Source organism: Dama dama, chromosome 8 (genome assembly GCF_033118175.1).
Source record: "Dama dama isolate Ldn47 chromosome 8, ASM3311817v1, whole genome shotgun sequence".
In the NCBI taxonomy this organism is placed as follows: Eukaryota; Metazoa; Chordata; class Mammalia; order Artiodactyla; family Cervidae; genus Dama; species Dama dama.
In genome coordinates this window covers 37,056,836-37,082,091 of record NC_083688.1, presented here as the reverse complement: position 1 = coordinate 37,082,091, position 25,256 = coordinate 37,056,836, and the positions used below count along the sequence as shown (strand labels likewise).

The following is a 25,256-nucleotide window of genomic DNA, read 5'->3' as shown; positions in this document are numbered from 1 at the left end:
AGAAGTATAGATGCTTGAAGGGCACAAACAAAACTTTGTGCCCCAGGACCCAGGAGAAAGGAGCAGTGACCCCACAAGAGACTGAGCCAGACCTGCCTGTGAGTGTTTAGGAGTCTCTGGTGGACTTGTGGGTTGACAGGGCTGCTGTGGGCTCAGAGGCATTGATAGCAGTAATCCTGGGAGGCCTGGTGTGCTGCCTAAATCCTTTGGGAGGAGGACTTTTTACCACCTACCATTACCCCCACCACCCTCAGGCCAAACTACAGGAAGGGAAGAAAGCCCCACCCATAAGCAGAAAATTGGATTAAAGATTTACTGAGCATGGCCTTGCCCATCAAAGCAAAACCCAGTTTTGCCCACAGCCAGTCCCTCCCATCAGGAAACTTGCACAGGCCTCTTATCTGCATCCATCAGAAGGCAGACAGAATGAAAACCACAATCACAGAAAACTAACCAAAATGATCACATGAATCACAATTTTGTGTAACTAAATGAAACTATGAGCCATGTCATATAGGGCCACCCAAGATGGACGAGTCATGGTGGACAGTTCTGACAAAATGTGGTCCACTGGAGAAGGGAATGGCAAACCACTTCAGTGTTCTTGCCTTGAGAACCCCATGAACAGCATGAAAAGTCAAAAAGGTATAACACTGAATGGTGAGCCCGCCAGGTTGGTAGGTAGGTGTCCAGCATGCTACTGGAGAAGAGCGGAGAAATAGCTCCAGAAAGAATGGAGAGGAAAAGTGGAAATGATGCCCAGTTGTGGGTGTGTCTGGTTGGTGGAAGTTAAGTCCAATGCTGCTTTTATTAGGCAGGTGAAAATAAGAGATTTGAGTGTTGTGGAGATGAGCATAAAGGTGAGAGGAACAGTGCCGGAGAGTAGAAGAAGGTCAGGATTGCGGCCTCAGGACCCTGGGATTGGAATCCAGCTCATCCTGCCCTGTGCTTTCCTGGGTTCCTATGAGAAGCTCTATTGAAGGACTGATGACATTGAAATCGAAATATTTTAACCCACCTTTCTCCCCCACTTTACTGTAAGCTTTTTACAACATAAACAGTATCTTTATCCTCTCAATGTCTTATTTTGAATAATTTTACAGCTTTAGAAAGGTTGAAAGAATAGCACAATAAATGTTTGTGTATTCTTCACTACATACTGGTGGTTAATGTGTTACCATGTTAATGTTATCCTTCTCTTACAATATATTATCTGTATGCTCAGTTTTCTTCTCAGCCATTTGAAAGTTGCAGACATTATGATCCTTCACTTTAAAATATTCATTTTGCTTTCTTTAAACATCCAGACCTTCTCAGGTCCACAGTACCATTACCAGAAATAAGTTTACAATGTATTCAATAATATCATCTAATATGCAACCCATATTTAGATTTCCTGAATTGTCTCCAAATGCCCCTGTTCCTTTTTTTTTTTCTTTTAACTCAAGAATCAATCAGGGTGCCATGTTACTTGTGTCTCATTTAATCTGATGGAGAGCTCCCCCTTTTATGTTTTTTTCATGACATTAATGTTTCTGGAAATTTCAGGCAAGGGGTCTTGTAGAATATTCCACACGATGGAATTTTTTGTTAGTTTCCTCATGATTAGTTTGAGTATATTTTGGGGTGGGGAGGGGGAATGGGCAATCTTGGAACTTCCTGGCACTCGGTTTTTTTAAAAGCACCTTTCTCCCCCTGTAATGAAGACAATGATACTTTGAGGTCATGGGAATATCTTTCCCTAACAACCTTTAACCCAATAGTTTTAGCATAAATTCATGATTCTTGCCTGTGCTAATTGTTATATTGAAGGAAGCTATGATAATTTGAATATGTATATATATGTATCATTCTACTCCTGTTAACTAGCATTCTTCTTTAAAGAAGACTTTTCTCCCCTTCTATAGGATTGTCTCTCTGTCTCGCCTCTTTCCCTCTCTCCACCTGTTCTGTCCCCTGCTCTGATAGAGTATCACTTTTGGCTAGTAGATTTTATTTTACAAGTTGCCTTATAATCTAGTGCCATCATTATTATATTTGATGCCTAAATTATCTCAAATTTGGCCACTGCGAGCCCTTCCAAGAAAGCACTGTTGTCCTTCTGACAAACCCCATTAATCCTTCAACACTTCCCTGTTTTATGGGACAACAAGATGTCCAGGGACTCTGTACTTTCCTTGCCCCAGACCTGGGGTTGCCCACTTTTTACCAAGAAGTTCTGGTTCCATTTAGTGATGAATGGTATTTAGAAATTAAGACTGGGACGTCATTGCTTAAGAGGTAAAAAAAATTACTCAGCCGTTAAAAAGAATACATTTGAATCAGTTCTAATGAGGTGGATGAAACTGGAGCCCCATTATACAGAGTGAAGTAAGCCAGAAAGATAAACACCAACACAGTATACTAACGCATATATCTGGAATTTAGAAAGATGATAACAATAACCCTATATGCAAGACAGAAAAAGAGACACAGATGTATAGAACAGACTTTTGGACTCTATGGGAGAAGGTGAGGGTGGGATGATCTGAGAGAATAGCATTGAAACATGGATATTATCAAGTGTGAAACAGATCGCCAGTCCAGGCTGGATGCATGAGACAAGTGCTCAGGGCTGGCGCACTGGGATGACCCAGAGGGATGGGATGGGGAGGGAGGCGGGAGGGGGGTTCAGGATGGGGAAGACATGTAAATCCATGGCTGATTCATGTCAGCGTATGGCAAAAACCACTACAATATTGTAAAGTAATTAGCCTCCAACTAATAAAAATAATTGGGAAAAAGAAAAAAAAAAAGAGGTAAAAAAAATGGTAATTGATGTGAGCATACTTAGTTAAAAATGTGAAGCACCACACTATCACGACTGTTACTCATGCCATCAGACAAGTATTCGGTTATTTGGAGCAGTGCTAAATAGCAGCTCCGGTACGAGTCTCTGTGTTTAGAGGATAATTAGAAGACATAGGACACATGGGAAGCAGGGGGAGAAACATAGGCTAGCTTTGTCAGAATCAATGTGAGACCTTATCTTAAGACTTTAAGATAGTAAATAGAACAGAAGAAAAGACTGTTGCCTGATTCCTCACCTTTTCTCAAAGGTGCTTTGTTATTTAGTTCTTCAGATAGAAAAGTACAAAGCATTTTATTTTGTGGATCAACTGTAATCTTTTTGAAAACTGAATCATTCATCTGAAAAATGATGAAACATAAATGTGTGATTTCTCCTGCTTTTACCTTTTTTACATTTATTTAGTAGGTTCCAAAAGAACAGTGTTGTTTAAAGAATTATGAGATTTTAAAAAATCTGCAAATATATAACTTCTTTTAGTTTCCCCAATGGATGTAGTACCTACATCATGTTTAAGGAGTTAGTGAAGTGGCATCTTTGAGTTTCATTGTAGGTAAATAGATTGATGAGGGTTTTGCTTCCTGTGACTTTATTACAAATAAAGGCCATGCCTACTTGTCTATAATTTCATTTTTAAAATTCAAACCAGAAATATCATTTGGTTTAATTTCCAGGCTTTCCTATTTGTGCTGCGTCTCTATGTACTCTCAAATTAAAACTTTTTAATAACCGTTTCCTATGAGATCATAGATTATGATCAATTGGACAGAAGACAGAGATGATAAACAGGTAATGCTTAGCATATCATTAATTCCAGGGAAGGAATGCAAAATAGCCCAGATGTCTAGGAAACAGCAATTCGTTTCTTTTTAACTTTTCCAGGGAGGCATGAGGATTGAGTAAGGAAGACTTACAGAGACCCAATGGTTTTACAAGTTCTGTTTTCAGAGGAAGCGAGGCTAAAAATGGAGAACAGAGGCGATGTGATTGTGTACTCTGTGTTGGCATATCCTGTGCTTCTGTATTTTTGGTTTTGCATAAAATTCAGATGAAGGGATGTTGAATGCCTGTGTGTGTTGGGCAGCTGAGCTAAGCAAGGAAAGTGATTGGGTTTACTAGTGCATTCTTCGAACCGGTTTCAAGAATTCCTCATTTCCCAACAGTGAAAGGAATGGGTTACTCCTATCAAGAATTCAAAACATATGCAGAAAAATTTAGGCTCATGGCGAAACTCGTGCTGTATTGTCTGGTTCATGAAGTTTCTGTTTACTAGCAGCTTGCCCTTGAGGCAGTCATCTAAACTTTTGTGTTTCAGCTTGCCCCCTTTTAAAATGGAAGTAATAAAAGACTTTCTTTATACAGCCATATTAATATGTATAAAGTGCTCACTGTAGTGTAGGCAAATACTTGGGAAGATCTGGAGAAGGAAATGGCAACCCACTCCAGGACTCTTGCCTGGAAAATCCCATGGACGGAGGAACCTGGTAGGCTACATCCCATGGGCTCGCAAAGAGTTGGACACAACTAAGCAACTTCACTTTCAACAAATATTAGCTGTTACTATTATTATTTACATTTGCCTAAATAGAAATATTAAGAAAATAACATCACTTCTCATCAACATTGGAAAATTTTAAAACAATCCAGTCAACAAATGAATCAGATAATCTGCAAATAATCCTCCTTTGGAGGCTGTCTGAAGCCAGTTTAGGATTAAGGACCCCCCCCCCCCCCCCACCCTGCCACCTACTGCCTGCCACCCCCATTCCCAGAATAATTCTCCAGCTCATAGTGGAATCTCTTGATCTTTCTCGAACTAAATCAGCAGTGGGCCTTGGACTCTCAAGCTCTGAAATCAGTCCCAAACCCTACAGACCATGTTCATAATAACATGCATGTGAGCATATTCCCGTGTGGGTGCCGGCTGTGCTCCCCAGCTCCCTGACAGAGGTTTTGGCCTTTAATCAAGATAAAACTCTGAAAGCTAAAGCAGTGTTGCACTTTCATCTGACATAAACAGGTTTCTTATTCATCTTATAGTTGCTTTGCACTTGAAAGAGAAAGCGTTTTTCTGTGGCTTTCAGTTTACAAGCATCAAGAACAAAACTTCCAGTAGGTGGTAGAAATACAGCAAGAATGGTGATGACAACACTATGATTTTATGAGCAATATTTGTAGATTTTATTTAAAGTATATGTCATAAATCCAATCTTGGCATCCTCTTTGTACCTTCCTTTGACTCTTAACAGTCAGTGTGAAATGGAAGCTCATCTTAAAATGTCTTTGATTAGAGCAATTTCTTTCTTCTGGGTGTTACCTGTCGTTACTGATTGTATTAATAGCTAATAAAGAAGGGAAAATAGGAAAGGAAAGATGAATAAAAAATAAACAATAAAATAAATCATGTTCTTTAAAAAATGAATTTCCAATTTTGATATAATCTTTAATTTTAGAAGATATTAGGGCTTCCCTGGTGGCTCAGTTTTAAAGAATCCGCCTTTCATGCAGGAGATGCAGGTTCAATCCCTGGGTTGGGAGGATCCACTGGAGAAGAACATGGCAACCCACTCCAGTATTCTTGCCTGGGAAATCCTGTGGACAGAGGAGCCTAGTGGGCCACAGTCCATGGAGTTACAAAGAGTCAGACATTACTTATCAGCAAAATGCTAAAAAGCAGCAACAGCATTGTGATAACGCATTGTACTTGTTCCGAGCACAAATTCAAATTCATGCAGAGTTTGACCCCTCACCCTCTTTTTTGGGACTCCCATTGGCTTCACTGGCATAAGAGACAAAATACCTTTGCATTTGATGAAAACTAGCATTTGTTTTTTCAGTCTTCTGTGGTCAGTATTTCTTCATAACCTTTTGTTGTCACTGCTTTTATTGTTATTGCTGGTGTTGTTGTGAAACACAAGTGCAAAGAACTGAGTTCTTCATAGTCTTCGTTTTGGGGGGTACCTGATCATCAGAACATGAGAGTCCTTATTCTTGCTTCACATTATTTTAAACTTGCCCTTTTATCTCTGACCTCCACTTCTCTTCTCTGCTCCCCATATACCCTCATTGCAAGATGCTTGATGTTCCTCTGTCCTTGGTAGAGATGCCATTCTGTTTATACCATTTCCGTTCAATACTGTCATACATTACGGAGTTCACAGCTTCCATCAGCTGCACACAACTCCCAACTCTCCACCAAACACCTTTGACTTGTCCTTACCCTTCACTGTAAGCACCTCTGTGTCTTCAATCCCTGGCATGGTAGACCGCCACATTCATCTACTTCACACAGGTACACACTTGACCAGTCCACATGTCGTTAGGCCTCAGGAATACTCTCTTCATTTTCTTTTGTCTGTTATTAAATCCAGACTTTAAAGATTATTTTTCATTGATGGTGTCCAATAAGCTGGCTAGATAACATGTATTGAGAGCAATTGCAAACTCAATGGAAAATGTCTTTACTCTGTGGAGTGAACTGTATGTGGATTTCCTTTAATCAGCTGTTTCCAGGCATGGTTTATATATTCTTAAAACTCTAAGTCACAGGTAGTATTTCCTAAACCAAAGGATTTTTTTTCCTTATGTTTGTCATACAATTTTGTGATTTTTCTCATTGGAGCTTTTAGCCCTTTATTTACTAAGTTACTTAGAATGTGTAACAGGAAGTTGTAAATCCATCCTCACTCATATACAAAGCATGTGTCCAATGCTAGAGGGTATCATTTGTTAATGAAATATGCACTCTTTAAACAAAGGTTAGAATTGAGCATTGTCTTCTCCTATGATTTGCCTACCTGCAGTATCAGGGATTCTAGATCAAAATGCTATTTTTGAGTCTCTTGTCTCTGAATGGGTGTTAAAAAGAAAATTATTTCGAGCCAAGCTATTTTATGTGGGTAGTCAAGCATTAATGTAAAGAAGCATGCAGGCAGCCAGACAGTGGTGAGGAGATGCTCTTGGTCTGTTTTTCACTCTCCCTCACTCAGAGACTGACTGCTCGTCTCCAGACCATAGGCATACTGAAGGTGACATTCTCTGTTTCCAAGATGATCCCCACAACAGGATGCACTTAATTTATGCTGTTGATGAGGCTGCACTAAACTGATTTGCATGTCATCAATACATGTAAATCCTGAGCAGAGGGCCAGCCATCCAAATTAGAATATTCCCTATCAAGGACTTGCTGTGTCCAGCAAATTCTAGAGTAACGCTGATTGCCTGTAGTTGGTGAATATATTGATGCTGTTCAAGATTTATAAGGCTGCATTAGAGGGCACATGAAACTTAAGATTTCCTTAGACAATGTCCCTGTTTAAAACTACTCTTGTTCAGACCCAGCTGGGCATTCGGTAATGTCAGCCGTTGAATGAGATCTTTCAAGTGCCTCAGCCTGCCTCACCTGTCAGACTGGCTCACTGGTTTATAAATGAAACCCTGTTTGCTTCTAAAGTTCCTGGTCCTCTAATCCTTCTTTACCTTTCTCCCATGTTTTTCCTTTTCCCCTTGTGATTTGAGTATCTTAACCCTCCTAACACACACCATTATTTTTCATTTACTTCTTTTCTCCAGGTTATGCGCATAGCACTGAGTCCATCTTAGCATTTCTGTGCTATTTTATCAAGTTCAGTTTTCCCTGCTCTTTTTTTCTTTCTAATTTTTCCTTGTAAAATAAGTTTCTCTTTCATTGCACTTGCCTTCTAATGGAAAGTCCTGACTGCCAATTACTCAAAGTCCCCCTTTGTGCGTTCTGTGTGCATATAACATAGCTTTCACTTCCCCTTCTCTCGTCAGCCAATCAATCATACATTTTATTGAGCAGCTCCAAATGAAAATATGAAACTATGAGAAAATTACAGTCAGTCTTTGCTATCTAGAGAAACTTGTCATTGAGGCACCTTCTGGTTTTTTCTAATATGGCATCTATGTGCCTACAGGCATTTCAGCTGAAGGTATCTGTAAGTTGCGTATTCTATTCCCTTTTCTTTATTTCTTTAGTTCTGCTGGATTCAAAATAAACAAATCCCATGCTTAGTACTACGTACAGTGACTGCAATAACCTCATATTTTTCTACCCATCTTCAATTCCAATTTTTCCTGTCAACATCTACAAAATGAAATAACATTATTTTTGTACACCAATGCAAAAAAGAGTCTATTAGATATTATAGAGAGAAAATGGTGTAAAACCCATGGAATCTGCCCTCAACTAACTTGAAATCGCAGGACTTTGGTAGAGGAAAGTTTGTTTACATAACAGCGCTCTCTCTGCCTTTGGGGTACAAAGAGAAGGAAGAGTTGGGAAGGGGTAGGCAAAGCATAAAGATTAGGGGAGGAAAGAAAAAACAGTATGGAATGTGACGGTTTAAGAAAACAGTTAGTGGCCTTAGGGATGTGAAAATTTCTCTCCAGACACATTTGTTGGCCCAGATATTCACAATGGCTACCTTTGTAAAGAGCATATTGTCACACTCCATTTGAAAAATAAGTCACAGTAGATGAACATTGTCTAGAAAAATATCTTGAATTAATTCTCCCAGAATATTAAATATAATCAAATCTTATTTCTTTAATTATATGTTTGCTATTAGAAGCAAAAGAGGAAAAAAGCCACAAAATTGAAAAATTAGTATAAATATAATATTAATATAATTTCTAATACTGCCATCTAGAATCCTTTCCACGTGAACTCTTTTTAGCGAATTTGATGGTATTGTCAAGAAAGAATATTCATTTATTCATTGATCATGTAGAATATTTCCTTTTAATTTAAAAGCTAATACGTCTTTTATCTAATATCTTTTATAGCTTAGAAATCTGATGATAAGGAACATAGAAGTGCCCCCACTCTCCATTCCAGTTCCTCTTTCTTTTCACTTAAGGGATTTCATATCCATCATTATGTTCTTTGGTTCCAATCAGTAGGAGGATTTAGGATCTTAAAACACGTTTAGATATACCATTGATTGTATTCTAGATATTCAAAGCGTGTGTAGTTCTGACAAGCTGTTTTACTTAAGCTGCTGGTAACTAAATAACCCATATGTGTACATGCTAAGTCTCTTCAGTCATGTCCAACTCTTTGTGACCCAATGGACTGTAGCCTGCCAGGCTCCTCTGTCCATGGGATTCTCCAGGCAAGAATACTGGAGTGGGTTGCCATGCCCTCCAGGGGATCTTCCTGACCCAAAGATTGAACCTGTGTCTCTTATGTCTCCTAAATTGGTAGGTGGGTTCTTTATCACTAGCACCACCTCTGAATCCCAATATCCCCAGTTAATACTCTCCTCCCATTTGTAATGTACCCCTGGTAAAAGGACTAAAGGAAAAGGAATGAGAGGGACTAAGACATTTCATATCTTGGGTGGCAATCACCCAAGAGTACTCGCCTCTAAATAGCAGAGAAAATAAGTATGAATTTCATAAATTTTTGGAATGTGAATTTTGGCTATTAACAAAATAAATTTTTATAATAATATACATTTTGAGAAATCATTTCAATATGACATTGCATTTATTTACCACCACAGTAGACATTTTATAATTTGAACTGTAAATGCTCAACATTGCAGGAAAACGCTGTAGAAGCTTGCAGAAGTCAAAGCTTTCAGAATAATCTAGTGATGTTAAGGTTAAAGACTGCCTACCCATGAAATTAAAAGATGCTTGCTCCTTGGAAGAAAAGCTGTGACCAACCTAGTCAGCATATTAAAAAGCAGAGACATTACTTTTCCAACAAAAGTCCGTCTAGTCAAAGCTATGGTTTTTCCAGTAGTCATGTATGGATGTAAGAGTTGGACTATAAAGAAAGCTGAGCACCAAAGAATTGATATTTTTGAACTGTGGTGTTGGAGAAGACTCTTGAGAGTCCCTTAGACTAGAAGGAAATCCAACCAATCCATCCTAAAGGGAATCAGTCCTGAATATTCATTGGAAGAACTGATGGCTGAAGCTGAAAATCCAGTCCTTTGCATCCAATCCAAATGCAAAGAACTGACTCATTTGAAAAGACCCTGATGCTGGGAAAGGTTGAAGGTGAGAGGAGAAGGGACCGACAGAGGATGAGATGGTTGGATGGCATCACTGACTTTATGGACATGAGATTGAGTAAGCTCCGGGAGTTGGTGGTGGACAGGGAAGCCTGGTATGCTGTGGTTCAGGGGATCACAAAGAGTCGGACACGACTGAGCGACTCAACTGAACTGACCTGAATTCAGATGGATTAGTACTAGCTTTAGTTCAGTTCAGTCGCTCAGTCGTGTCCGACTCTTTGTGACCCCATGAATCACAGCACACCAGGCCTCCCTGTCCATCACCAGCTGCTGGAGTTTACTCAAACTCATGTCCATCGAGTCAGTGATGCCATCCAGCTATCTCATCCTCTGTCGTCCCCTTCTCCTCCTGCCCCCAATCCCTCCTAGCATCAGGGTCTTTTCAAATGAGTCAACTCTTCGCATGAGGTGGCCAAAGTATTGGAGTTTCAGCTTCAGCATCAGTCCTTCCAATGAACATCCAGGGCTGATCTCCTTTAAGATGGACTGGTTGGATCTCCTTGCAGTCCTAGCTTAACTCTCAATTACTGCTAACTCTCGAGTTCTCCGAATTGTTGACTAAGGAATGACAGAGATTTAGAATATTGAGATAACGGTCTTCAAAGCTTGGAGAACAGTAAACAAAATAATTCCTTTTAGCAGTTTTAAAAAAGAAATAAGGATTTTATATCTAATATCATGCAATGCATCATTTGATTTTGTGTCCTTAGCCAGTCTTCCATTAAACTCTAATGTTCCTACTTGTGGAGACATTAGATAAAATGCAGGTTCATTTCATGCTTCCAGAAAGATCAGCCAAGAAATTCATAAGTCCTGAAGATGATTCTGCTTGACTCATTGTCAAGTGAAAATTTTTTGAAGTGAGAACTTCTCAACACTAATTCTTTCATGGCTTGCCCATTTGTCTTATAAATATGTTTCCCCACAGGCTGGTAGTATCTCCAGTAGTGAAAGAAAGCAGTTTGTATCAACTTTCAGGTGATTGGAAAGATGAAGAGAAATATGTAATGTAATTTCTAAATAGGGATTCGCAAGCACGCAAAAAAATGACTAGAATAACTTTTGTTAAAATACATAATAAATAGATAAACAGATAACTAAAAAAATCTAAAGTTAAAGGAAAGATGTATTCAAAATGGCTATAAATGTACCAAAGATGAAAAGCCTAAAACTTTATACTTGTTAACCAATACATAAACCAAATAAAATACTTACATTAAGGATTTAGTCTAGTGATTTCTGAAACTGAATGTTCTCAACTGATAAGCTCAGAATTCAGAATTTTTAGGAGGTAATTCATGGTTTTTATATGCGCTTTAGTGTTATAATTTTAATTATTTGTTCATATAGGTATTAGTTTAATGAATATTTACTGTGTACCAGTTACGTACTAGGCCTAGTTCTAGGTACCTGGGATACATTAGTGAACAAAACATGCAAAGAGTTTGCCTTCATGGACCTTACAAGTGAATGAGAAGAGAAAGCAATAAAGAATAAAAATAAGTAAACTATATAGTATATTAGAAAATAAGTATTATGCAAAATAAGATAAAGAAGATAAATAATGGGAATTTCAGGTTGCAGTATTAAATATCATGGTTAGGTTAATCCTCCTTGAGAAGTTAATATTTGAGGATAGACTTGATGGAGGGAGTGGAGTTATTTGGAAGAAACATGCCCACAGGCAGAATCTGACGATAAATAAATTTAATTTAAACAAAACATGCATTGTGTAATATGGAATTGATATAATGTTCTTTGATGTAACCTTTAAGATTCACCATGGTATTTGATTATTTCTAACTTTGTCTAATAAAATGAGGGTAATGATTGGCCAAGACAGATATTTTATTATTACAATCTGTACTTCTAAAATAGGTTAATTGGAACAATATATTTAAAAACATACACAATAAATTCAAATTGTCAAACAGTGAAGTACTTTAAAAAACACATGAGCATATATTTCACAGATGTGATACTGTACACTCTAATAATAGACCAAATAGATGGTGAATAAAATTATGATGTCTTCTTCAACTGTAGGAATGTTTGTGTTCACACATATACATCATTAAACTATGAACTGATGGAATTTGAAATAATTCTGAAAATCAAAATTCTTGTTTCTAATGCTATCTCTTTCATGCACACCTAGAACAACACACAGTCTGTTTAAAGTCTTAATACCTATCCTAGAAAAATGGAAAATTCTTAATTCTATGTTTAATTTTTCTCTCCATTTCTGATACCTTGGAAGTGTTAAGCTGAATTACAAACTAATTAGTTTAGCAGTTTAGGGACTGAATTTCTGCTTCACTACTTTCCAGCTGTATGTTCTTGGAATGTAACTGAACCTAACTGGGCCTGTTTCCTCAGCTGTGAAAGGGAGTTCATAACTCTGAGTTATTGAATAAAATAATGTGTTCAAAGGGATTGGCACATTATTGGAATTTAATAATTTATATGAGAAGCATGTCATATGCTTTTTTAATTGGTCTGTATCAGAATAATTGCATATAAACAACTGAAGACCAGCCAGAGGCCATATATAATATCAGGCATTATGGTTTCAGTTCAGTTCAGTTGCTCAGTCATGTCCAACTCTTTGCGACCCCATGAACTGCAGCACGCCAGGCCTCCCTGTCCATCACCAACTCCCGGAGTTTACTCAAGCTCATGTCCATCGAGTCGGTGATGCCATCCAACCATCTCATCCTCTGTCATCCCCTTCTCCTCCTGCCCTCAATCTTTCCCAGCATCAGGGTCTTTTCAAATGAGTCAGCTCTTTGCATCAGGTGGCCAAAGTATTGGAGTTTCAGCTTCAACATCAGTCCTTCCAATGAATATTCAGGACTGATTTCCTTTAGGATGGACTGCTTGGATCTCCTTGCTCGTTGGTATCATGTTAATTATTTTTTGTTTTGGCATCATGGCAATTCAGAGAAACGGCTTTGAAAAAACCCAAAGTTAGTAGAAGGAAAGAAATCATAAAGACTAGAGCAGAAACAAATGAAAAAGAAATGAAGAACATAGTAGCAAAGAATAATAAAGTTAAAAGCTGGTTTTTTGTGAATTAGCCAGACACATTAAGAGAAAAAAGAAGACTCAAATCAACAGAATTAGAAATGAAAAAGGAAAAGTTGCAACTGACACCACAGAAATAGAAAGGATCATAAGAGACTACTATAAGCAACTCTACACCAATAAAATGGACAATCTAGAAGAAATAGACAAGTTCTCAGACGAGTACAACTTCCCAAGACTGAATCAGGAAAAAATAGAAAATAGGAAGAGACCAGTCACAAGCACAGAGGAAGAGCTTTGTGGCACTGTGGGCTGGAAAAGTTCTGGAACCATTGTAAAAGAGGTGCTCAGTAACATCCAACTCTTTGTGACCCCATGGACTGTAGCCTGCCAGACTCCTCTGTCCATGGAATTCTCCAGGCAGGAATACTCAAGCAGGCTGCCACTTCCTTCTCCAAGGGATCTTCCCGACCCAGGGAATGAACACCCATCTCCTGCATCTCTAGCATCAGCAAACAGATGCTTTGCCACTGAGCCACCTACAAAGTCCCTGTAAAAGAGGACAGAATTTTAAATGGACCAGAAAGGATGTGTAAGATTGGGGTTGGAGAAAAAGAAGTAAACTAGTAATTATGGCAAGAATGAACGAGCAAGGGCTTTGTGTGAAAGGAACAGTTTTGGAAGCACCTTAACTGTTCATTCTTTTGTCATGATAGTGCAGTTTGGTGTGTGTTGTCTCAGACGTGTCATACTTTGACTTGTTGGTATACTTCTAAGAGAGAGATTTTACTACACAGCTTTTCACTTCATTGTTTTTCACTTCACAGTTGCCTATTAATTTATTAAAACCCTGTATAAAATATCTTCTCCCTTCTAAGTAAAATATCCCCATACAACTCATTTATCTAACAAACATAATCATCATGTGCAGCCATGGTTGCATGTCACATTTTTAAAATATATGTTCACCCCAAAACCCTTTTCCACAATGTTCACTAATAGGTCCTAAAATTTATTGTAAACAAAGAATTTCTAAACCAATGACACCATAATATTCTACTATTACCATGAAAAATAATTGCTAGTTCAGCTCATTAAGTCATAGTCTCATTACCCTTGAAAAACTATGTTGGCAATAAAAAGCTCTCCAGATGTTGAAAGCTATAATGATAGAACAACCGAAATTCTGATACACTGCTGGTGGGTGTGTAAATTGATTTGAACAATTTTGAAGACAGTTTGGCAATATCTAGTAAAGTTGAATGTATGTCTACTTTATGACCCACTAATTCCATTTCTAGGTGTATGCCCAAGAGAACCAAATATATGTAGAATAACAAATTTAAGAGTGCTAGGTAAAAGTGTAATTATTATTTCTCTTACTAATTTTTAAAGTGCAGATTATAGTAATTATAGTCAGTTTTCAGAAAGCCATTTCAAAGCATTTTGGCCATCAGACAGTACTAATTTATTAATTTTTCTAATTTAAATAATCTAATGATTAAAACTTAGCATATTTAAGACCAATAGAAGTATGATTTATCAAACAAGCTCTTTCTCAGCTGATATTTAAGAGCTGATAGTCCCATGCTAGGTACTTTGCAGAATATAAAGAAAGTAGGAGACAAATCCCTGTTTTAAATAAATGTGTATCCTTTCATGGAAATTACCAAAAAAAATTGATTCCATGGGAAAAAAATGATTTTTAGTATAAATAAAAGACTATGTTCATAAGGAAGACTGAATATATAGAACAAGGAAGTCAATATAGAATCCAAAAACTTTCTTGTCCTTAAATACTCCAACTTAATCCAATAATATTGTGATTTTCACGCTTACTGTTTAAAAGATATTTTTTGAGTGCTAGATATTCCAGGCACTGTCTTAGTGTTGCTTTAGAGATTAGTGGGCCAAACATGTTAAGATGACTTCCCTCATGACCTAGAGAGTGAGGCAGGTAATAAATAAAAGTGAAATGAGTTAGTCGCTCAGTCATGTCCGACTCTGCAACCCCATGGACTGTAGCTCCCCAGGCTCTTCTGTCCATGGGATTCTCCAGGCAAGAATACAAGAGTGGGTAGCCATTCCCCTCTCCAGAAGATCTTCCCAACCCAGGGATTGAACCTGGATCTCTTATATTACAGGTGGATTCTACCGTCTGAGCCACCAGGGAAGCCCCAGGTAATACATAGTAAGCATAAAAAGTAAAACTTTATGGTATGATAGAAAGTGGTAAGTGCTATGGACAAAGGGAAAAGTATAGCAGGTGATGAAGGACTGCGAAAGGGACAGGACTGCAGTTTCCATTATGGTACTTAGAAAAGTCCTAGTTTGGAAAATGATATATGACCAAGAACTTCAAAGAAGTAAGAAGGAAATACCTCCATTATCCATTCCTAATGGGCTTAAAGGGTGATAGAGAAATACACAGATCCATATCCATAAGGAACAAAACCGAGAATCTTCCAGAAGAAGCACAGGGGTAAGCTAAACTGAACTTGGGATTGGGGCATTCATAAAGATGAGGACCTGAGATAAAGCAGATAACCCAGGGGCAAAGATAGCATGTCTCCTCAAAGTGAGAAAAAGAATTGTGAACTTAGATTTCTGTTCACTTCTGTGTTCCCCTCAATATAATTGAAGTTCCTTGAGTAGGAAATGTTCTCTTTTTTCCCCATACCTAAATCCTGTGAATGTGTGCCATTAAAATTGGTTAAATGAACTGGCAAATAGTGCTACATGACAGTTGAGGCTCATGAGCATAAATATAAAACATCATGCAAGCCTCTCAATTATCTGGTGTCTAGTGTTATCAGAGTAGAACATACTTAAAGGCAAGAATTATGTTTTACAACTTGGCATGAAAGAAATACGCTTGATTCCAGGAACCTGGCTATCACTGGGTTTTTCAGAAACTTGCTTATAAGAATATTGGCTGCTTCTGGAAGCCTAGTCCATAAGAAATTTAGGGTAATTCTGGAATCTTGATCATGCACCTTGGCCTGTAGGAATCCTGCATGAGTCTGAAACATTCTCTGATAGGAGTCTCATGTAATTCTGAATGCTTGATCAAAAGAATCTCATGTGGTTTGGGAAGGTTGTTTTATTGGACTTTGTGATTCTGAATTTTGGCTTGTTAGAATTTTATGTGAATCTAGAATTTTGGGTTGAAGAAATCTTGTCTAATTCTGTAACCTTGGCCAGTGAGAGTCTTATGTGATACAGATTCCTGGCATATGTAATTGCACAGCATTTCAGAACTTCGGCCAGTAAGAACTCGCTCTGAGCATGTAAGGGCTTTTTTTCCAGGTGGCTCTAGTGGTAAAGAAGCCGCCTGCCAACGCAGGTTAGAGGTAACAGACACGGGTTCAGTCCCTGGGTGGGGAAGATCCCCTGGAGGAAGGCAACGCAACCCACTCCAGTATTCTTGCCTGAAGAATCTTATGGACAAAGGAGCCTGGCAGGCTGCAGTCCATGGGATTGCAGAGTCAGACAGGGCTAACGCGATTCAGCACACACACACACATGAGCATAAAACTGGTGTGTAGCATCATGGTGTGGTTTCAGAACTAGTTAGTTCAGAACTAACTTTAGTAGTTATAAAGTGTGATTGTGAAACCTTAAAAAAAAGAATTCTGTGTTACATATAGTGCTTATTCTACAAAAGACAAAGTTATACTTCCATTAACAAATCGTAAAAGTGAAAAGGAAAAGAATATCCCTACTCATTCTCATTGACTGAACCAAGTATCCACAAATATTAAATGATTCCCAAGGAGTATTAAATATTTTTGGAAGCTGAGCTGACTTCTAAACTGACCAAGACCATTATGTGTGCTTTATGAGATCTTGATAAAATATGATTCATGTTTCAAGAAATGACAGTCTTGTGCATCATTTTTTTTTTGCTTGCCTAGAAGTGAACAGTAGAGGACAGCATATTAAAACAAAATATTTGCTTTGAAAAAATAACCTTAATGTCCAAAATCACTGAGGAGAAAAATTGTCGTGTCATAGAAAGATTATATATAAAGGGACATTTTTTAAAAGAAAAAAAAATCCTAACCACTATGGAGGATTCACTGAAACCTGAAATCTCTTGTAATTATTACCTAAGGTAACCATATTTTTTTACTGTGATTAATTTCTTGTATAGCTGACATGCTGAGGGCAGAGGGTAGTAGCGGTAGCAGCAGCTATACTTTAAAATGTCAAAAAAAGCAGCATGACTCTACTTATCAAAGAGTTAAACACGGTTTAGCGACTGAACAACAACAAATCAATGAGTTAACCTAAGAGCAATGACTCATAAGAACTGAACATTGAAAGAATGTTTTAGAAAGGAAATAAAAGCAAGGTCAAAATCCTACTCATAATTTTTTTTTACTGAATATCTCAGAAAGATTTTAACAAATATTGCGCCCCCCAGTGGTTGCTTTGAGTATTTTTTCCCTTCCTTTTTTAACAATTTTACGTGAGCTCTCAATTTTGCATCTTCATTATTGGTAACCCTAGGAAGGTTCACATTGTCTATAACTAGGAGGAACCTTGGGAAGCTGATTCAATTCGATTACTTAATTTCATGCTTGCAGAAAGAATGATGCCAGGGATGAGAGAGTGCTTAGTATATGATGATTAAGTTCAGGCTCAACAAGATAGGTTCACAACAGGGCAATCATGCTTTATTCATCTGATTGCCAGACTGGAAATGAAAGAAAAGCAGTGACATAATTACTCCAGTTTCCCTAGACGTGGAGTACAGTACAGCATAGCTATTAAGCAAAGCTGGTCTTTGGAATGATTGCAATGCATAGTTTTAAAGAGGAGGATCACTGCTTTAGCAAATAAAAGAAGACTTAAACAAAATCACAGACAAAAGGATGTTTCTGGAATCTGTTTTGCTTGCAGACAGAATGGAAGAGAGCACAGAAAGAAAGTTACTTGTTGAGAGAAGAAAAACAGGGACCTGAACTAGGAGACTAGGATGGTGTTTCTGTTGGATCTCCAGCCAGCTTTGTGACCTTGGTCAGATTCCTTGGGCCTCAGCTTTCTCACCTGTGAAACAAAGGGTGTGGACTAGGCTGAGTGGTGTCCAGGAATCCAGGATAGTGTCAGAGGCAAGGAATATTAGGATCCATCTCATACAAAAGAACCAAACTTATGAAAGCAAAATTAGCTAGTGATCCAAAATTGGAGAAGAAAGGTGACTGATACAGAATGCATATTCATCCTAACACATTCAAAATCTAATATGAAAAACTGATAGAGACAATTCTTTCCAGAAAGAAAAAAAAAATGAAACATATCATTCTGTCTCTGGATTTCCTCCACTGTAGCTTCTCCTTCCATCTCCTCTATCATCACCTTATTTTTTTCCTACTTTCTGTTTCCGGTAACCATGGTGATGCTGCCTCCCAGCAACCTTCTTTGCAGCCGGCCCTTTTGGTACACATGGAATTTTGCTCCATTCACTGATGCAGAGAGCTAGCAATGCTATAAAAATTTATTTATTAACATTTCCCCCCATCCCTTTTGTCCATGAAATAAATGCTGGGAATTATTTCCTATTTAACCTCCCTACATAAGGGACACTATAAAACAGGGATTTTCAACTGTTAATTTCAGTTGCTAACATAAAGGGGATACTGATTATGCCAGAGATTCAATTCCCTGTCTTGGTCCTGGGGGAGTGTAAAGTCTCACTGCTCAAGCTGGTTGCTACCTCTCTTTGCCTTTGTATGTGAAAGGAATTATTATAGATTGCCTCCAGAAAACACACATCAACCCTGGTTTCCTAATCCTCTTTGTTTTTGCTGCATTCTCCCTTGTAAGGAAACCATTGCCAAGGGCGTAATTATCGCAGTTACAAGGGGATCAAATTTTCCATAAGAAAATATACGTGATTGTGTGCATTTCTCTAATGAACCTATTTATTTGTACTATAAATAAGCAATATGTGATACTCAGTTTTAAAACTATTGTAATGATCTGCCAATGACAAAACATCAAAGAATCTTTCTGATGTCATAAATGCAGATGATAAAAATTCTTATAAACTATCGTTTAGTTATGTCCAGTTTGTGGAGCCCAACTTATTTGTAATTCTATATGCCAGCAAACAGTTTCTCTGTTTAAGCACAGGGGTTTGTGTGTGTGTGTGTGTGTGTGTGTGTGTGGCATTAACACAAAGGAGAACAGATGATGACATTCATAGGCTTATAGACTCGACTCCTGGGGACACACTTGGATGGACGCAATTAAGATGCCTGTCAGGCATTTGATACCAGAAGCCCCTGTGCAAACCGCTAAATCATACGCCAGGACTGCATCTTATTGTCAGTGAATGATGGCGGCACCCGGTGGCTTGTCATCATTCTCGAAAATTCTGAGGCTAGTGAGCTCTCTCTCCCTCTCCCACTCGCCTTATTTTCCTTTTCGCCACTGCGGGGACTTTTTCTAATTTGCAGCTTCCCTTTCCCCGACACACACAGACAGGAGCTGGTGGCTTGCAGACTGCGTCTGTCTGGAGCTAGAGAGCCTGAGCCAGACCGCGGAGATCATGTTCCGGGACAAGGATTCTGCTGCAGTTCTCAAAGGCTAGGCTGGGGTGGTATCGCTGCATAGGCGCTGGTAATGGTTTGGGGTTTTTTTTTTTCACATTTTATTGTGCTCTCTTTTTAAGCCCCCCCCCTTTTTTTTCCCAAAGGATCTGCTTTTTGTGATCTCAAAGTGAAATGCTTTTAAATTCCTTACCGAGCTTCCTAAAAAAATCAAGTACTGCGTTTTTTTGTGCTACAGATCTCAAGACGTAGATTTCTTATCTGGATGTAAAGAATGCTTTTGCTTACTGGTGAGTTACAGTTTTCAGTATTGAGTTAATAAATCTATACATGAATTTTTTTCTTTTGTTTCGGTAGATCCTTCAGATTGTTGGCTCTAATCGAGGAAACATTGATTGGAAACTACTCATTCAGAAAATTAAAAGGTACCACATGTTTTGTTTGGGTGTTTAAATGAGGGAAAATCAGGGAGGATTTGGAATGTTTTATTTAAATTAACCTCTATGCTTGATCTTTTATCCTTAAGCCTACGCTGATCATTGTCTATAGCATGTATGATTTTCTTTGCAGAGAATGCCATTATCCAAGGCTGTTTTGATTCTAAGATGTCTAAAGAATTGTGTTTTTTGTCTGTGTTGCAAGTTGTTAACAAATATCAATATTTCTGGCTTATTTGGGGATTTCTATCATTGTAACAACTTAAAAAAATGTCCAAAATTCTCTCTTAATAAAAAATTCAATAACTTGAATTTAAGAGAAACATACCAAGTAATGATTTTATCTGAAGGAATCTTGCTAATAAGTGATATTTTTTAAATGCCTAAATGAAATGGCTTGCCCTTCCCAGGTGGAATGAGCGCTAGAGACTCCCAGGAATGACTCAGTATTGTTGGGTTTTGCGAATAAAATATTTTAACTTCTTCTCTGATGATTTAGTCTTTAGCACTGTATTATTTTAAAGGCTGAGGTTGTTTGTTATTGAAAGAACTGATTTTATATGTTTTATTTAGCATTGACAGCATAAGAAAGTAATCCTTCATCTTGTCATTAAAGCAGTTGAATCATTGATCCTGGGCCTTATGCCTTCCATGAAAAATATGAATTTTCAAATTCAGCACCAGGATATATATTGATTGGAGATGCCATTTATGGGTATTACCTTTTCCTTAATTCTTTAAGATGAGCTTTGACTTGAACGTATATTCATGTTGATAAAACCAGTATTTGTAACTTGCCTTTTAAAAAATGGAAGACATTTTCTGCCTTGCTGAGAAGATCAATACATCTTTTAAATCTTTCCTTGGTATTCACATAGGATTTCTCCATAAGACTTACTAGTCCAAAATATTTTTTAAAGGAAGGTTCTTTTTTTTTTTAAGGTATTTAAAAAATGGCTAATGTTTAACTACTGATGCTGAAATACCAGAAGTATACAAGTGTACACCTGTGACTGTGAATATTTGTGGCAGTTGAAGGAGACAAATGCATTGTCCTTGTTTAATTTTCTCTGCAGTGTGTAATTATGAGAACTTAAATTTATTCATTCCACAATCACTTATTAAGAGCCTTGCTGCTGTGGGTAGTTATTGTGGGAGAGAGGGAAGGGCAGATGCCATTGTCAACCCCTTCCAGAGTGTAGGCATCACCACATAATATTTTTGCACAGAAGAATGAATTCATTAAAATAAATCAGTGTGTTCTAAAAAAGGAAATTGCATTATTTCAGATAGTGAACAAAGTCTAATAGACTTGTCTCAGAAATATATGAAATAGATTGTATTTTTTCCTCAGAAATTTCTCAGTGGAATCATGTATGAAATACCCAAACAAGACTGACTATTCCTCCTGGATATTGTAAACCCTTAGGACCATTCTCTCTTTGTTGGTTTCACTCAGAGTGAGTGAAAACATCTCATAGTTGGTGAAAAAAAAATCTATCTGGTATTTGCCCATCTAACTAAATATCTACAGTTTATATTTCAAGTGAGAATCTGTTTCCTGATCTTCAGACTCTTTTAGTTACTCACTATATTAATTTTGAACTTTGGGGTATTTACGTGAATTGAAAAAGGTTGAAGCTACTATTTAGCCACTAAAAAATGTATTCATTATATTGTCAATAGGCATTAATCAGCTCTGTTTTGATTTTTATCTGTGTATTGAAGAGGTGGCGTAATACCTCACAAATCCTCATAGATTCTTATATCTTCTAGAACCATTTTAAAATTCATCTTGGGGTATGTTGATAGATTTTGGGTAGTAAATCAAAGTTTATTCAAATAGTCTGTTACACTGTCAAATCAAAATAGAACTTGGCTACTGGACGCTAAGAGAGTCAGGGACCTGTATCACGGTTTTTCTAATCAATATCGTCTTGACATGAGTTAATTCCTTTGCTGATTTGTTTTTAACTCATATCTTCAGCATGTAGAATAGTCCCTGAACCACAGCAGAAATTCAGTAAATATTTATTTAATTACGTGATGGATAAATGACTCGTCAATATTTTCCCCCGTTACTTTTTGGTTCTCGTTTTTCATGAGATAACAGACTGTAAAACAGACATTTTGTACTTTTTTTTTCAGTTACCCCCAAAATTAATCAAAATTCATTAAATAATTAATGCCAGGTAGAAAATCAGGCAAACCATGTATAAAAAATTTCTTCAGACTATATGCAAAAGTATTTTTTTCTCTGGTTTAAGGTTAAGCTGGAAAGAATTTTTGAAATGTCCCCTTTCACTTTCACCAGCTAGGGTGCCAAACTGCAGCATGAGTTTTTCTTTATGGATGCTTCCTAAATACTATTCCCAGGCTTGGCATTATTTACTGCTCTTCATGTCTTCAGCCAAAATTTTGCTGCCACAGACGGGGGTTGAGGGGGGGTGCTCACTCTCTCTCTCAATGTAATACTAAGAATGATGTCATAATCTTCTTAAATGCTTGCTTGCTTATTAAGGACTACTAAGTATGACATCACTTTATATATGCTTACATACATCTATATAATCTGTAAGGAAAGTTCTAGAATCATAATAGCTTTAGGGAATGTTATTCTTTCTTGTCATTTATTTTTATTAGTAAAACTATAATTTTTGTTATTAACTATGTGTTAGATAATATCGTAAGCCCTTAAGGTATGTTATTACATTTTAACTCTCCCTACAACTTTGGGAGTTGGGTATGGTCTCCATGTGATGGATGAACCGAGATTCCAATTGGGTAACCAACACAAGTCTAGCCCAAAGTCCTTCATATTAACCACAGAATGCTTCATTTCTTTCTGGTAGATTTTTTGGCTCATAATCATTATTTTAATATTTTATTATGCACACAAAATATATGTTACTGAAATAAGGTTAAAAGAGTATCCTTGTAGATCCTTGTTTTTATATATTAGGTAGGAGTGAGTGCATCTTCAAGTACTTCACCGTAATGTTCAAGCTCTGGTTTATTTTATATTTTTAATATATATTTTATGCTTAGCCTGAAGATTTTTATTCTTGAAGGATGTCAGAGATAAATTAGATAAATTTTGAAATAAGTGGATTCATAAAGCATCTCCTATGTCATTACAGTGAAGTCATATTACTGAATTGCATCATCTATATAGGAAAATCAGTCAGAAAAATTTGAGTACTAAGTAGTGTAATTGATTCCATATCTTGCAAAAGCTCTTTTTAATTGAAATAATGGTAGAAGTTTCAATTGGCCAAAACAGATAAACAAGCAGGAAAGTGTGAAGATACCACACTCAACCTTAAGTTACAGCTCAGCCCAGAGAAGTACCTGAGGACACTTACAATTACACAGATACGTATTAGGATGCTGTCCTTGTAAGGGAATCTATACAACAGAACACCTCTTAAGCTCAGTTGAGTGCAGTAGATTAAAACCAGAAAGTAGCATCCAGGCTCATTAGTACCATAAGAGACACGTGAATAATTTCTTAAGGGACCTCATTACAGGGCAGGGTTGCTCAGAATTGGGAAGAGACACGACAGAGGAGGATGACTTTTGAGATGGAACTTAGGGATGAATCGATACATTCAAGGGAGAGATAATGCCTAGAGGAGCTCTAGAAAGAACAAACAAACTTAGCAAAGGAACCAGAGAATGTGAGCATGCAAGGAAGGCATAGATTATTTCATTTGTATTCTAGAATGCAGGGCAGAAGAAGGGGAATCTTGGAAGATAAGGATGGAAATGTATGTGAATACTGTTAGGTTGTACCATACGAAATGCCTAGTATTTTGCTCTTTTTGGCTACAAGATAAAAATTTCATTCGGTTCAATCAAATACATTGAAAAATGACTGTAAACACCAAGTCGAGGAAATGTTTTCAGTATTCACTGAAAAACTATGGGCTGTGTTTTGAATAAGAGACCACAGTGACCTGCACTGTATTTTCAGAGGACTGACTTTATAGCTCTGTATATGGCAGGGTTGTGTGTGAGAACATACTGAAGAAAGCATCACTTTGGAAGCTGTCATGGGATGATCCAGGAAAAAATAAAGGTTCCAAGAGAGTGTTGACAGTGGGCATTAACAAAAAGAGGTCATGAACATGAAAGATGTTTCTGGGCTCAGATTCATACACTGAGAATATAGCAAAGGCTGGATTGGTAAGAGGAGTGAGAAGCAAAAGGATTCATGGTAACTAACATTTGAATTCAACAACTGGAAAAATAAGGGGAGAAAGGTAGGTAAGAGCTGTTTGCGGAAAGAGCTTGCCTTTTATTTTTATTGCATCCCTAGTCTCTAGCAGACAGTCTAGTACATGGTAGACAGCCAGCACATGCTGACTGAATGTCAGTCTGGAGAGGCCAGTTTAGGCCATGAAGGTGGAGGTGGGTGGGCTGGTCCAGTAAATTGCGGGACATGTAGATCCTAAGCTAAGAAGATAAATCAGGGAAGTAGGATGTGAATGACATTGTCAGGAAAGATAAGAAGAGGGCCAGAGAGGAAACTCTTGACAGCATTCACATTTAGGGTACAGAGTAAGGGATGAAATGACAAAATTAAAGAAAGTTGGGTTTTTTTTTGTTTTTTTTTTTTAAGCAAAGAAAAAAGACAGTAGAGAAAACTAAAGGATGAAAATAAAAGACTGCTGAACTTAGTATTTATTTCAAGTCATGTTTTCTATTATAAAAAGCAATAAATCCATATTTTCTAAAATTTAGAAGAGGATAAGGAAGGAAATAGTAGCCATCCATAATTACACAAGCCAGAGATTATGGTTGACACTTTCCTAACCTTTTTGCTTATTTCTTTTCATCTGTTTTGTTTACATTTACGTAATGAGGATTAGAACCATATGGTTTGAAACCTGCATTTTTTTCTGTCATCTCACCACATTTTTCCACCTGCATAATATTCTATCCCCTGGACATTGAACACATTTATTCCCCATTGTTCTTAATTTTTCAGTCATCACAATTCTTCAGTGGGGTACTTTGTATATCCCTCTTACAGAATATTTCAAGTGATTTCCAATGGATATTTCCTAACAGCAGAATCACTATATTCTAGATTGTCAAATTCCTGGTCAGATATAATTTGCCGGTTTCAAAATTAGCCCCAGCTTTACTCCAAGAAAAGGAATCTAAAATTACATTAGCACCTGCCGTGTGCCAGCCTTTGTGACAGGCACTTTAATTATCACAGTGATTCCAACGTAGATTCTTATATATCCACTTAGAAAGTGAAGGGCCAAGGACTAAGGAAAACCACACAAGTTTAGCACCAATTTTGAATTGGGTCTGACTC

General features: G+C 37.4%; 1 protein-coding gene across 8 annotated transcripts in view; it reads left to right on the top strand.

Moving 5' to 3' along the window:
* The window catches only part of MAP2 (microtubule associated protein 2), a 288,854-nt gene that overhangs the window by 119,826 nt on the left and 143,772 nt on the right, over window positions 1–25,256 (top strand). For all 8 annotated transcript variants that reach the window (XM_061148873.1, XM_061148872.1, XM_061148871.1 and 5 more), the window contains one exon: window positions 19,845–19,912. The gene's annotated coding sequence lies outside the window, so the exon portion shown is untranslated. The remainder of the gene's footprint in view (window positions 1–19,844; window positions 19,913–25,256) is intronic.